Here is a 14,630-nt window from a genome sequence, read left to right on the forward strand (position 1 = left end):
GCTCATTCAGCTTCTCTTACCATAACAGGTGGGAGCAAAAAACCAGTATTCTCCCTCTTGCTTGTCTTTTGTAAATAAAATGAAAGAAGCAGTAATTGCACATTTTACAACCTCATGATTTAGGACTAAAAAACACAATTACAGAATGTTTAAATTAGGCACTGCTGTGACTTGCAAAGCAGGCAAGACAAGGTGAAAAGTGGAACAGATGTTGACAGGCAGCAAGCAAAATTCATGGGATGCTGAGTTGGGAGGTGTTCTTTGTAATCTCTCTTGATTTTATTTTCCACCCATATTGTCAGACTTAGTCATGGATCATTATTTACAAATTAGTATTTAAAATTATAAATAATCTAAATTATTTTTAGTCAATAAGCATTAAGCATCTCTACTCCATTACTTTTCATTTCACCTTAGTGAATGAACACAATTTAGTGAGTATGGCTCCTTGTAAAAGTTCAGTTGCATCTAAATTGACTTCGATAGAGAAAAAAGTTTCATTTAATTTTTTTTTTTTTACACTTCATTTTTTCGAGAATCTTTTGTCTGAAAAGAACAAATACTTTGAGCAAAACCTGAAAGTTTTCAGAATGATAACAGCAAATGAAAATAGAGAGTTCAACAGGTCATTCTGGGAACTGTTTGGCAGGTTCCCATGAGAGATTGTCTGGAAGGGCAAGGGGAAGGGGAAGGGAAAGGGAAGGAAACCCAGAGAGGATGCTGCTCTCTGAGGACAACCTCCCCAGACCTGGGCTCAGCTCAGCCCACAGCCCATGCAGGCACAACAGGGAGGCAGGGAGCTCCAGCTTCTCTCCAGTGCAAAAAGGCAGAGGAAGCCAAAGAGCGCTACTCAGGAGCAGAGCGTTGTCAGTCGTGTAGGCAGGGAATTAGGGAAGTCAGAGCTCAGCTGGATTTGAAACTGGTGAGGAACGGAAATGGCAACAAGAAGAACTTCTAGAAGTAGAATCAAAAGGAGGTCTAAGGAAGATGTGGGGCTATGAAGCAAGGCAGCAGACTTGAAGCATACCGAAAAGGCTCAGCAACTCAGCATCTTCTTCTCTTTGGTCTTTTGTGGCCAGTTCTGTCCTCACATCTTCCAAGCAGAATCTGGGAATATCGTGTTGGTGACCAAGTAGGCAAAATGGACATACACAAGTCCATGGGACAAGAGAGAATGTATCCAAGGATATGGAGAGAAGTAGCTAAGGTCACTACAAGGACTGCTTTGTATCTTCTTCAAAAGGTCCCAAGGAATCAGGAGAGGTTCCTGAAGTCTGGGAACAGGCAAGTGTTACATGCGAGCATGAAGGCAGATCTGGGGAACTATTTGCTGATAAAGCTCCCTTCAGTTTCCACAAGGATTTTGAAGAAAACCCTTGTGAAAACCATGTCCAGTCACATGGAGGACAAGAAGGCAATTGGGAACAGCATGGATTCACAAACTACAAATTGTGGCTGAACAGTCTGAGTGCTTGCTCTGAGGAGATGGCTGCCATGATGGATGAAAGAAGAGGTTATTTACCCTGGCTTCTGCAAGGCCTGTTACATGGTGTTCCTACAGCCAAATAGATGAGACATGGACTCAAGACTTGAGCATGACTCATGAGACTTGAGCAGTGGACTACAAGGTGAACGCACTATTGGCCATATCATGAGGCTCCAAGAGTTGTGATCAGCTGTAGGAAGTCCAATTGATGAGTGATTTCTAGTAAGACCTATCAGGAATCAACACCAGTGCTGACATTCATTCATGCCTTCACTGCAAATGTACCCAGTGGGACGAAATAAAGCCCTCAGCAAGTTCACAGATGACACCTGATTAGGGGAGCAATTATAGTGCCCAGAGTGCAGGGCTGCCATTCAGAGCATTCTCAGCAAGCTGGAGAATAAATCTGGCAGAAACTTTTTTAAGTTCAGCACAGGCCAATGCAAATTCCTGATCATGCAGCAGGACAGGCTTGGCACCAATTGGCTCCAGAGCAGCACTGCATAAAAAGTCCTGGGTGTCCTAGTAGCCAAAAATACTCCAATGTGGATCAGCAGTGCATCCTGAAAGTCAACACCATCCTGGGCTGTACTAGCAAGAGTGTAGCCAGCAAGCTGAGAAAAGTGATTCTTTGCCCTCTGCTTGGCACTAGTAAGACCCTACCTAGAGGACTGTGTCCTGTTTTGGATTCCACTGTACAAGATGGACACTGACATACTGGAATGAGTCTCTTGGAGCTCCAGGTGCCTGGAGCACACAACATACATGGAGAAGCTGACAGAAAAGGGGTTCTTCTGGCTGAAAGTGAGAATAAGGGGGGGATCTAACTTCTAATAAACTAAGGTAGTTTTCACCTACCTATTGGCAATGTACAGATGAGATTAAGTCAGACACTTCTAGGCAGTGCACCAAAATAGGACTAGAAGCAGCAGTCCCAAGTTGTATTTTGTTTAAATATCAGAAAAATCTTTCCTTTCTTGTGTGGGTATGTGAGTATATATATGTGTGTGAAATACTGGCACAGGTACCTAGACAGTCTGTGGCATCTCCGTTCTTGGACATAGGACAAAGATGTCTTTGCAAGCTCCTGAGCAACCTCTGAACTGGAATGTAACTTCAAAGCTAATCTTGTTTGGGTGATGAGCCCCAAAGACATCTTCCAACCTGCTAATTCCAAGAGAATTTGGCTTTGCTTACTTAAATGGCTGCTTTAATGATTTAAACAGTATTCCTGGGACACTTTGTATTTTGAAGAAAAGGAACAGTGAAAATGCAGATCATTATTATTACCAAAATGTATGTCTTTGCTGCTAGGAAATATTGTAGGAGTGATCATGTACACCAGGATGCCAGAATAGATTGTGGGTTTTTATTGAACAGAACAAAAAAAGTCAGTTATCCCAACCTGCTTATTGTTCCTCATACAGATCCCATGCCTTACCATTAGTTATCTTACTTACTTATACATGCTTGTTTATATGTTTTCTACTTCAGGTGAGATAAGGTGTATTTTCTTTGTGACTGTATCATCTCTCTTCTATTTCATTTTCCTAATAATTCATAATATTCCTTTTGCTTTAGGCCAGTGCTTTTATAGAATGGTACCTGGTTTCACCAGTTGCAGTAGCCCTATTTCAGATTTTGTGGGAGCTCACTTAAGGCTCATCACTGGGTATGTTGTATAGTTAGGACTCCTTGGTTTTTTGTTCCAGACTGAACATTTATCAGCATTACTCTTGGTCCAGACTTTTATCACCAATCACAAAGAATTGAGATTATTCTGCAATTTTTCAGACATCTTTGGCTTTTACTACATTAAATAATCTAGTATGATTTACTCTCACCTCACTATTCAGCCTTAACCAAATTACCAAGGACTATGCTGAACAGTTTTTTCCTACACTGATCTACTAGAAATCTCTCTGAATTTTGAGGAGTGAACATTTTATTTTCTGCTCTGTGTTTCCTACTGTCTAACCAGTAAGGAGGTTGTGCCCTGTAAAGAAAGTTTCAGCCTGGGAACCTCCAAAGTCTATTACACAGTGAACACTGGTGTAAAGATTTCTTTTCACTTTGCTAAGGTAGAGTCTGATCTTATTTGGGTTCCCCTTTCATATCCAAGTTACTTATCAGCCCTACAGACATTCTGGCAGACCTCCTATTTTGGATGCACTTAAAAATACTTGCTTTATGCCTTTGGAAACTTGCTCTTCAAAATAATTTTTTGGCTGGACTTACTAAATTTAACTTTTCAGAGTTGATATTCTTGCCTATTTTTCTGGTTGGGAAACAAGTTCCACTTTCAGAAGAACTAATAATCACCACTACTGTGCTGTGTATTGAAATGGCATAGAAAAAATGAGAACTCTGGGGAGTTTCTCTTTCCCTTTTCCCTGCCTTCCCCCCAAAATGACCTGACATTAACTAAAAGAGGGTAGATTTGGATTAGATATTAGGAAATTAGATACTGAATCATGCTCAAGTTCATGTTCTCTGTTGTCAGGGTGGTGAGGCACTGAAACAGGCTGCTCAGAGAAGCTGTGGATGCTCCATCCATGGAAGTGTATAAGGACAGGATGGATGAAGCTCTGAGTAACCCGGTTTAACTAAAGGCGGCCCTGCCCACAGCAGGAGGGTTGGAGCTAGATGATCTTTAAGGCCATTCCAACCCATTCTATGATTCTAAGGTTTCATGTAATTAAAAGTTATAAAATAATTATTGTTCTTTTTCTGAATTGCTTTCTCTCACTTTAGTGCCTCCTCAGAAAAGATCCTAAAACATGAGGGGAATGCTCATAAAATTCAAACCATGGGGGAAAAAAAAAAGAAAACTTTTCCAAAAATTAATTGAGAAAGGAGCAGAATTATGAAAGAACAAGCTGGGAAAACTTAAACAGATAAATAAAAAAACTGATCATACCAAAATAATCACTTCTGAAGTACTAACAATTTCAGTGCCACTTGCTCTATGGTTCAGTGAGTCCTAGAAATATTCTGAAACTATGAAAGAGTGTGTTTTCTGAAAATTATACCCACATATAGACAGAGGTGTAGATATGGATATATGCATGTGTGTATGCATGTTTTGCCTCAGAAATGCAACTGAGACAGCAAGGTTTCCAAATGCTTTGATGAGATTTGAACAGTGAGCAGAACACCCTAACTAGAGGCAAATTTCATCCTTGGGCACCTGCCAGATTTCATCAGCAGATTCCAAATAGTGGGCTCTGTCTCCTGCAAACAGGTGTGTACAAATGTGATTCCTGGGTATATTCAGGCAGTGGCCAAGCACTGCACACTTGCAGAGGAAGCCAAGGATGGTACCAGATTATGTCAGTGCCTTTGCAGGACTGAGTCCTGCAAGCTTTTGCTCACAAGCCAGTCCAGGAGAGTTGCTCATTTCTCCCTGAGCCAGCTGCTCTGCACAAAAATGGGGGGTCGGTTTACAGTCGTAACAAGGTAAGGCCTTCCAGCCATGTATTGACAACTTTAACATTTTTCCAGATTTGCAGAGAGAAGATATCTTACCTTTTGGAACTGAACAATTATCGAACTTTAGAAATGCACCTACCACCCGTTAAAGGGAAGTAATACAAAGACTAATATAATTCTACGTGCAAATAACATGTCTATTCTTCCTCTAGGAGTTCTGCTGGATTCTGAGTTCTTATTTGAAAGGCCAAGTTGCAGTTGCAGTTGTAAGCCTCTTTTTTTTTTTTTTCAACTAGGCTTAACAATGAGACTTTTGATTTATATTTCTGAAGACAGAACTAGGTCCTCCAAATTATTGAAATCGAGGTAAATGATAGCATTGGTTGGTTCTGATTTGCACTTCTTGAGAATTCACTGCACAGCTAGGAGCCATCAGCACCTGGGCTGCGATCACCCCATAAACCACCTGTTTTGTAGCTCACAACAGCTTTGAGTTTGTTTCCCAGTTGGGTCCAAGATGTAAAATTTAACCTGTAAAGCCTCCTGGGATTTGAGCTGTAGCAACTTGAAGGCCTCTGCAAGGTTAGCAACTTTTTTGCACTGAGCACGGAAGAAACCTTTATTTCAGGCAGATACCATCCCCACCCTGAAGCACTCATTATCTCTGAGGCATTTTACACATCACTAAGGGCCTTCATGTACCCTGAATAAAAGCTCTCTGATCATTCACTCTTTGAGATTTCCTTGTCTCCTCATCAATGAATGCTTGCAGGTGTAGTGCTCTCCTTTACCCCCATAAAGGAAGGAAATTCCTTCAGGAAGCAAAGCAAGGTGGTTCACAGACACGAAAGGAAAGGCTCAGAGTAATAACAGAGATACAAAGACCTGAGTAAGTTTGAGAATAGTTACCTATTCTCAATCTGGAGAGACTGGCAATATATAGGAGAAATGAGAAGACTGCAACAGTGGAGAAAACAAATACTGAAAAAAACCTCATCACAGATGACACAGAAAAGTGACTGAAGCAAGAAAAAGACTATACCAGGAGACACAACACAGTACACAGCAAAACAAGGTGATGGAAGTTAGAAAAGAAAATGAAAAACCAAATGTTCAAGCGACAAATTTAGGTTTTGTGGGTTTTTTAAAAAGTTCAGTGGAAAATGTACCCATAAAATGGTACATATATAAACCATTTTTCTTCCATAACACTGTAATGCTACAGAATATAAATGGGCTCTGCTAATAGTAGCTCTGTGAGGTAGGACAAGGTTATTATTTTACATCCTTGGAGCTAAGGTGCTGAAAGATAAAGTGAATCTCAAGAGGGCACAGTGGAAATCTGCAGGTAGAGAAGGGGTCTGAATTTGCTGAGCATCACTGAATTATTTCTCCCTTAGTAAAGTTTCATATATTAAAAAAAAAAAAATGGAAGTAGAAGATGGGGTTTGATATAAAAAGTCATTACAGTACAGCAATGTATGATTTTATGCTGCACAAAATTATTGTTCTACCTTTTTTTCCTGCTGTTGCTACTCTACTGGGCAACAACAGAATAATCTGTTAGAAAAGCTGCAGCAAATCTACCTGCAGAAGGCTTTAGTAACTTCAGCTTGAAACACTAATATTTACTAAAATTTGAGTGTTTTTTGCCAATACTGATGCAACACAAGTTCTGATGGTCCTGTAAAAGGAACAACTGCCAATATACATTTCAAAGCATTTTCTGATTTTACATCTATAATTTACTCTACAGCTCTCCAGTAGTTTCCTGATCAAACAAGTCATGCTCTACCCTGACACACTGATAACTCTTATGTTGCACCAGCACATTGAAATATCTCACAGTGGCCTTTTACATCAAGAATTTCCCTGCAATTTCACTTTCATAAGGAACTTGAAGAGCACAATACAGACAATATATTCTTGATCATTAGAGATGAACTATTTGCTTTTTTGAGCATGATTTTATCCTGGTGACTCTGGAGATGGAATTAAGACTTACACAAGGTGGATTTCATAGGGTCAAGGCCCCTGATTCTCAGAAGCATTATGACACCAGTGGACATAACTTTTGTGGAATCTTCTGAGAATGCAGAAGAAGCCAAGTTAAATTGAGTCTTCAGCTTTCAGCAGCAAACTGGACTGGCTGTGAGCAGAGGCAAAGCAGAAATCGTCTAAGGTGGCAGGCTCCTGGAAAGACGAAGCACACATCCCTTAACATCTGTCCACCCTAATTTTGTCCATATTAGGACAGGGAAAAACAGGTTGTCTGAAAGTGCTGCTGCCCCTAAAGTAGGAGTGGAAACTATGGGTAGAATGCTCAGTGCCAGCAGCTGTGATAGCTGACTGCTATCAGTCCCTGGAGGCAGCCAGATTAACAGCATGGATCCTCTAGATCTCTCCATTGCAATTCCCCACTTTTCTGTGGCAGGCAGGGGTGGCCCTGTCCCATCTGTTATTTTAGGAGGATTGACTGTCAGTTTTGTCTGAGGCGTTGAAAAGTCTTGTGCTGGCTCTAGAATAAAAGGCATGCAAAATGATTATAGTGAGGAATATTTTAAATGAGGAATAATCATGGCATTACTTATATTTAGAAATTCAGGGAGCGTCCTTGGTCTCAATGTAGTGTGTAGTATGCTACATATTCCAAAATGTAGATGACCTTATCAGCGTTTTATTCTCCACTTCTGGCTATCTCAGTTTTGTCTTCTTCTACCCCAAGCTCTTTGTGAATTCAACAATTTAATATTAAAAACATTTTCATTCAGAATGGACAGATGGTCTACTATCACTGTCTGCTTTTGAGATTTGAATCACAAAGGTTCAGTTTTGACTTTAAAACTTCCCTGTGTTTGGGAGATTTTGGTAATTTCCATACCTTTTATCAATGGAATTTCCAGACATTACCAATTCAGTAGCCAAAGTCAGAAATTCTAAGTGGAACTTCCCAAGTTCTCTTCCACAACTGTCTGATTGATTTTTGTGCCGTGGAGCTTTGTTCCTTCAAACTGGCAAACCTTAGACCTTTTAAGATGGAAGTGTACCATTCCTTTAGATTTCTGAATTGTTCTCTTGGTTCATTCTGGGCTTGTGCTACCCCCTCATGTTGCAGCCACTGTTTTTCATAGTGGCAGAATTTTTGAATGTAACTGCTTCTCTGGTTTCACAAATCAAGATAGCTTTTTTTTTAGTTAATTAATTACTTTTTACAATTGTTCATAAGTGTCACAGTGAACATATTATCACATATTATAAACCCCCTTTTTGTCGTCTGTATTAGGTCAAGGATTGTATTATGAAGCTCATGAGGATTAGATTTCTCACTCCTTATTTCATACTCCTTATGGCTGCTTCTTGTTTGGTATACTACTGCTCTAGGAGACAGGAGGAACCTTCTGCGACTTTTGCTCAGGCTCAGTCTAGGGCTGCACCCTAGCCAGTTCACAGGCTTCCTTGCTCTTCCTATTTCTGACATTTTTCTGGTTGGTTGGTTGGTTGGTTGGTTGGTTGTTTTTCCCAGATGCAACTTATTCCAAGAGTAAGCAAGCTCTGATGTTTGTATGCACACATCCTTGCCCTTCTTTGTGAAAACCCTTCGAGCACCGTGGCTGGAGGCTTACTTCAGCTTTGCAGTTGGACAGTGGCTCCTGTTATTTCAGTTGTCATTACTGTCAAGGAGCTTGATTGGTTTTTATAATAATCCTCAGTGAAGACTGGATATTTGCTTCCAGTTTTTGATGAACTATTAGGAAGCCACTCCAAAAAAAATTGCTTCTTTGAGTTTTTAAAAAAGAAAATGGTTGGTGATTTAAAATTATTTTTAGCTTTGAGATTAGTAGCATGTAGATGTTATTTAGACTTTATACAAAAAATACAGTAATTTCTTCTTTGTACCACACAACTAGCAACTCCTCTTACACCTGCTTAGTCACATTTTTGCCAATCAGCACAAGCAAACTTCCCAAGGGCAGCTTTGATAAAATGGCACACTCCCCATGCTGGTAAAAATGACCTGCTGCCTTCCCTGTAAATAACCAAACACAGAGTCAGAGGCTGTTTGAAAACCCAGGGCTCACCCAGAACTGTGGAGTGTTGCTTTGCCAGCATGCAGGAGAAGAATTAGTTCATGCCTGTTAGGGATAATCCTTTCCCTGCTCGTAAAGTCATCCTGAGCCAGTGACCCTTTGAAAACAGGAAGGAAATATTTGCCAGCTCTGGTCTTCTATGACCCTGCTGGAAGAGACATTCATGTCTCAAGACACCCTGTGCACCCTTCTTTGTTTTCTGCTGATCATCTACTGGTTTCACTCTGTTTCATCTTGTCTCTTCACTGCACCAGGCTGGCTGGGTGGTGAGACACCACAAAATTATGTTAAGCAAGACCTAAGGGCAGACATCCAAGAGCAAGATTGAGAGCAAAAGGGTATAAATAAAGCCATGACAAATTCGCTTCCAGAGTATACTTAAGCATGACTCCACTTCCAAGTATCCCATGAGGGATTTCTTTTGCACTGCTCTGCAGTGAGAGCAGAAGATGGTGGATACACAGTCAGATTTCTTCCCAGATGGTGAGCTCACTTCTGTGTGGCTTTCATTTTTATATGCCCTGTATTCCTCTGGGACTCTGCTTCTGGATGCACATGCAAATGCTGATTACGTCCTGTCTTGAGAGGTACCTCAGATACTTAAAAGTTTATTTTCATGTGAGCCTGGCAGGGCTGCTAGCAAAATACTGCTGATTTTGCCTCCTGAGATCAGAATTGTTGTGCACCAAGAGTATATTCTCTTTTTGTCCTTTGGCAGTCTGCTGACAAGCTGCCCCTGCCCATGAGATCCTTTAATTCTCATCATGCTCCACTGAGGTTATTTATACAATCATCATACGTCTATTATAAGATATCAGTTGTGTGTGTTCTGCAAGGTTCATGATCAGTGGTACCTTAGTGGCATTCTACAGACATCACACTTTAATAACATGGATATCTGATGCTGTAAAATTCATATGGTATGGGTGTTAATGCAACTTGCACCCAGTGTTTCAGATGGTGTCTTTTTGGAAGATCAGCTCCTCTTTGCTTTGCTATGTGTCTAGGTACAAAGTGCATTTTCTTCTGATCTAACTGCACTAGAATTCCAGGCAAAGGATATCACTTTAAGAGAGCTATACCATAATTCCATTAAAAAAAAAAAAAAAAAAAAATCCTGGTTTTATCTTGAATGTACAGTGCTCCTGGTTCCCTGCAGATAGTCTCCCTTGACACAGAAACCCAGACACTGATTTTGAAGATAGAGTTCATTTTGGACTTTATTGAGGCAATAGACCTTGGTTTTGGCTGCCTTCAGAGAACAGAATTTCAGTCAAGCAGAGCTGATGTTGTAATCTTGGATGATGATGGCATTTGTGATTGTTCAGTGAGCCTTCCAAGGGATCAGCCTACATCTCTGGGTTTGGATGCAATTATTTTCATTCTGACAAAATTATTTGTGGTGTGGAAGGAGATCACAACTAAAGCTGGGGTAGATTTAGATCTTTACCAAACATGAGATGTTTTATTGTTTGCATCATGTCCTGCGCTTTTAAAATTTTCAAAGTCAGCTGAGTAAAAGGCCTGATTTTCTTTTCAGAATGGTGTATGAGGTCAGCTGTCTGGAGATATTTCTCTCTTCACAGTATTTTTAGGAAAGAGGCAAATGTGTAGATTTTTAACATTATGCTAAAACAGCCATCATATTGAGATTTTCATTTTAGAAAACAACTGGCTATGAATGAAAGATTTCTCCTCTCTTCCCTTCACTAATTAATTTTTTAAAACACAGCTTGGCTCTTTTTTTTTATTCCTAAAATGATATCTGTTTATCTGTTAAGATAGCTGTAAACCAAAATTATGCAATTAATTGATTGATGTGTTTCAAATGCTGTATATGTGGGCTTTTATCCCCTTTCTCCCTCCCACTAATGAGCAAAAGAATTCTATGTTTAGGGGATTATACCACTAGGATCATGAGTTTAATGTGAAGCTCAAATAATTGGCATTGACAGTTTTATCAAACAAGAATAAAATTAGAATGGTAAAGTAAATGCAACCTAGAGAAATGAGACAGAAGGCAGAAGCAGAGGAGCAGGTTTTTTCCACCACTAGTGTTTTTGTAGTAGGTGGCCACACAAGCATCTTTCTGACATGTATTGCTTGGTGTGGTGGGCTGACCAAAGCAGGAGAGAGGTAGTAGGATCAAAAGTTTTCTCAGGCTTTCCAGCTACAGATACTTTCTGATGAACAGGGCTCCTAATCACTCGATAGAGCTATATGCTTTATGCATCACTTACCACAGCTTTCTCTTGCAATCTTTGGTTTATTCACATCTAGTGAACTTCATTGTGCTTTCGTTTTTTGGAGAACTAAATTTTTACTGTTTATCTGTTTGAAAGCAAGCTCTTGTAACACATAGTATAGAGTCAATTGAACATGGGCTTTTAGAACAGAGTATTGACTATTCTTTCTTCAAAGGTTAGACTTTATTTCCAAATTTTGGATCGTTTTTTGGGCTTTTCTTTCTCCTTTTTTTTTTTTTTTTTGAAATCTAGTGCACGGTGCACTAGAGTTTGATCCAGAATAATCGAAGCACATGCTTAAGGAAAAGAATGGCATGCGGTTCATGAACCCCATAATTAGTTCCCCTTCCTAGCTCTAAGCAGTAATTAAATCTGTCACTTCTGCTCTGCTGATTCATTTATTTAGCTATTTAATTGCTCAGCTCAATACGTCTTTATCTCCGGAACTGCAACATTTTATTCAGGCTAAGGAATAGCAGAAGCCATTATTATTTTTTGTCCAAGGGCACGGACATGTAAAAGAAAAGAACACTAATACTAGATGATTTGGTGGTGTTGTCAGTTTTCACTTATCAAACAAAACAGTATTTAAGGGAAAACTTCAACCAGTGCTTGAGGAGAATTTTCCGTACACAGGTTTCCTTCCCCAGGAAATTATGTCAAATGCAAGGAACCCAATGTATCTGGTCCAGGTTTCCATTGCCATAATGAGTTAACCTAAAGCACTTCCAGATAATGCATAATTCTCTATGAAATGAGTGATCTATTGGTGGAATACTTTATAAACAAATTTAAATTGCAAATATACATTATATTGTTTATAAATTAAACAGTATCTTTTCTTTATACATTTTCATTTTGGGACATTGCTCAGTCGGGGAGATTTCTGTCATCTGTCTCTTAGATTTATCATCAAATAGAGCATTTTAATCTGAAAAGCAAATGGCATTTGGAATACTTTCAAGTTTGCATAGACAACCCTTCTGAATACCCCTCTGTGAGGTATATTTCCATACATGCAGTTTTTCTCATATTACATTTTCATCAATCCTTAAGGGAGATCGCAAGATTCCGCCACCATTTCCATCCACAGGTTGGAAAAGCTGGTGTAGGAAAGCAGCATGCAAAACAATGAGGAGCAGATCACGACAGATCAATACAAACAGAGCCTTTTGGCAAAAGGAGAAGTTTTTTTTATTTTTATTTTTATAACCCTTTTTATTTACCCTCTTTGAACTGTGGAATGACAGATACAAAAATTAAAGATACAAAACCCACCCGGAATTCAGAGACAAGGATATTTTTAAGTCACTTCTGGCATCGGTGACTCAGTTCCACCAATTTATTCACCTGCCTGGCTGGCTAAATTTTTATACCATGCACACAGCCTTGCATTTCACTCTATTAGTGATATATTTTTGCTGTCTTGTTATTCAGTTACAACTATGCAGTTATTTAAGTCATTGTTCATATTTTTGCCAGGTAAGCTTATTATTCTAAAAATCTTTTACTTGCTTACCTGGAGGGTTTTTTGTTGTTGAAGATTACGTCAGGGTTTTTATTCCTTCAGTGAGAGATCTGTCCACTCTTGCAATGCAAAACATGCCTGTACTGCTGCTGTGGACACCCAGCTTGGCCACGACTGAAGTAGAGGCAGGAGCCTCTGTAAAGACCAGCCAGTGGAACTGGCAGGGTTTATTAGCCATATTTCATTGAACACCTTGGAAATACAGCTGGATGTGCTGCCATAACTCTGGCTGCTGTGCTGGGCTGCACAGACCTGCACTATGCCTGTGCCAGAGTGAGGACCTCTGCTTCCCTCTGCCCCCGTCATCAGGGAGAGCTTTGTCAGCCCATGAGTTGGTAGCTTTGCCCCGACAATGCTCAGTCTGTGTTGCTCATGTTGGTGTTATTGTTTTGCATCTGTGCACTCGGGGTTACTCAAAACTCTTTGTTGAAATAAGGAATATTTCTGTCCCTGCTGAATCTAGGAAGTCTGGAAATCTTGCAGGCAGTTTTGTTCTTGCAAGCCTGCACATGTGATTTTTTGGACTAGAGTTTTGCAGGAGCTTCACTTAAATATTCTCTCTTTTAAATGTGTTTCTTTAAAAGATCTTCTAAAGTACACTCTTCATTATGTTGGGCACATGCTTAAATTCAGGGAATTAATAAAGCAGCAAAACCCCTCTGTGAACATCCTTTGTGGATAAGGGTGCTTTGAGAATAAATCTGTATGTGACTTGGTTTAGTTTGAGAAAGCAGTGTTCACTGCAGCAGGACAAACAAGTATGATCAGAGGAGGGCATGGGAATGAAATGGAAAAAATAACATTTTTTTTGTAGTAGAAGAGAAGTTGATTTTTGAGTGATGGAAACCTGACAGAGGCAACACAGGGTTAATTTCAGATGGCCTTTATCTCTGTTCTAAAAGAGCATGAGGTTGGTCAATAGGATTAACTACTTTTACACAGATTTGTACATAAACATTGAGGCACAAGACTTGGACATCAGCTGAGTGCCCTCCCTCTGCAATGATTACATTCTTGAATGTCTGGGGAGGGAATTAGGTGACAGTGGCTATTGGCTTCCCCTCAGATGAACCTAGCTGTTGACATCCGGCCATCAACAGACTGGAAATTACTATCTCGAAGGGACTGCAGAGTTTACAAGCAGTCTTACGGGACCAAAACCACTCCCTTCTTCCACTCTGCCCCCCCTCCCCATGCTAGAACCAGTGGCATCCCGCTACTTGCACAGTGTGAACTGGACGTTTTTGAAGTGGTGCACAAGCCCAAGGTCCAGGCACTGCTGCTGGAGGCTCTGTGTTTGATCAAGGGTGTGTGGGCTTTTTGTGAGGTTGGTCAGTTGGTTGGTTGGTTGTTTTTTTGTTAGTTTTAGCTATCTCCCTGTATAGTTAGAAACTTCGGGCTGGAGTTTCTCCTCACAGCACCAGAATATGTTAGTGTAAAATGTGTCTAAATCAAATTGCATTAAACGTGTAAAATGTGTCTAAATCAAATTGCATTAAACCCTCCAGTCTTCATATAAATGCACCCCTGTCTGTACTGTACCAATGTATTGCTTTACTTACTGGTGTACTGGGAACTTCTTGTTAACGTTTTAATTTAGAGAAGTCACCACTTGTACTATTTGTGTGATGCACCATATCTGTGGGGTTGGAGGCTACCTCTGCCCAGCCCTGGTCAGTCGACTTGGTTATATAAGGTGCACAAACTTGGGTACCTATAAATATTAGCGAGCAGCTGTCACAAAGGGATTGTGAACGAGCTGCTCGGGACCTCGAAAACATAATAGCTTGGCACCCAGAAATACACAACTTTGATAACACGCTACAAGGTCACATACTGGGGGGAGAGGG

General features: G+C 40.1%; 1 protein-coding gene across 17 annotated transcripts in view; it reads left to right on the forward strand.

Annotated features, from left to right (window-relative positions):
- The window catches only part of LOC125318595 (poly(rC)-binding protein 3-like), a 509,055-nt gene that overhangs the window by 349,629 nt on the left and 144,796 nt on the right, over positions 1 to 14,630 (forward strand). Inside the window, exon 1 of one of the 17 annotated variants that reach the window (XM_048289509.1) lies at positions 14,605 to 14,629. The exons of the other annotated variants lie outside the window; for them this stretch is intronic. The gene's annotated coding sequence lies outside the window, so the exon portion shown is untranslated. Of the gene's footprint in view, positions 1 to 14,604; position 14,630 lie in introns of those variants that run through there. 17 annotated transcript variants of the gene reach the window in all.

This window comes from Corvus hawaiiensis, chromosome 30 (genome assembly GCF_020740725.1).
Source record: "Corvus hawaiiensis isolate bCorHaw1 chromosome 30, bCorHaw1.pri.cur, whole genome shotgun sequence".
Taxonomy (NCBI): Eukaryota; Metazoa; Chordata; class Aves; order Passeriformes; family Corvidae; genus Corvus; species Corvus hawaiiensis.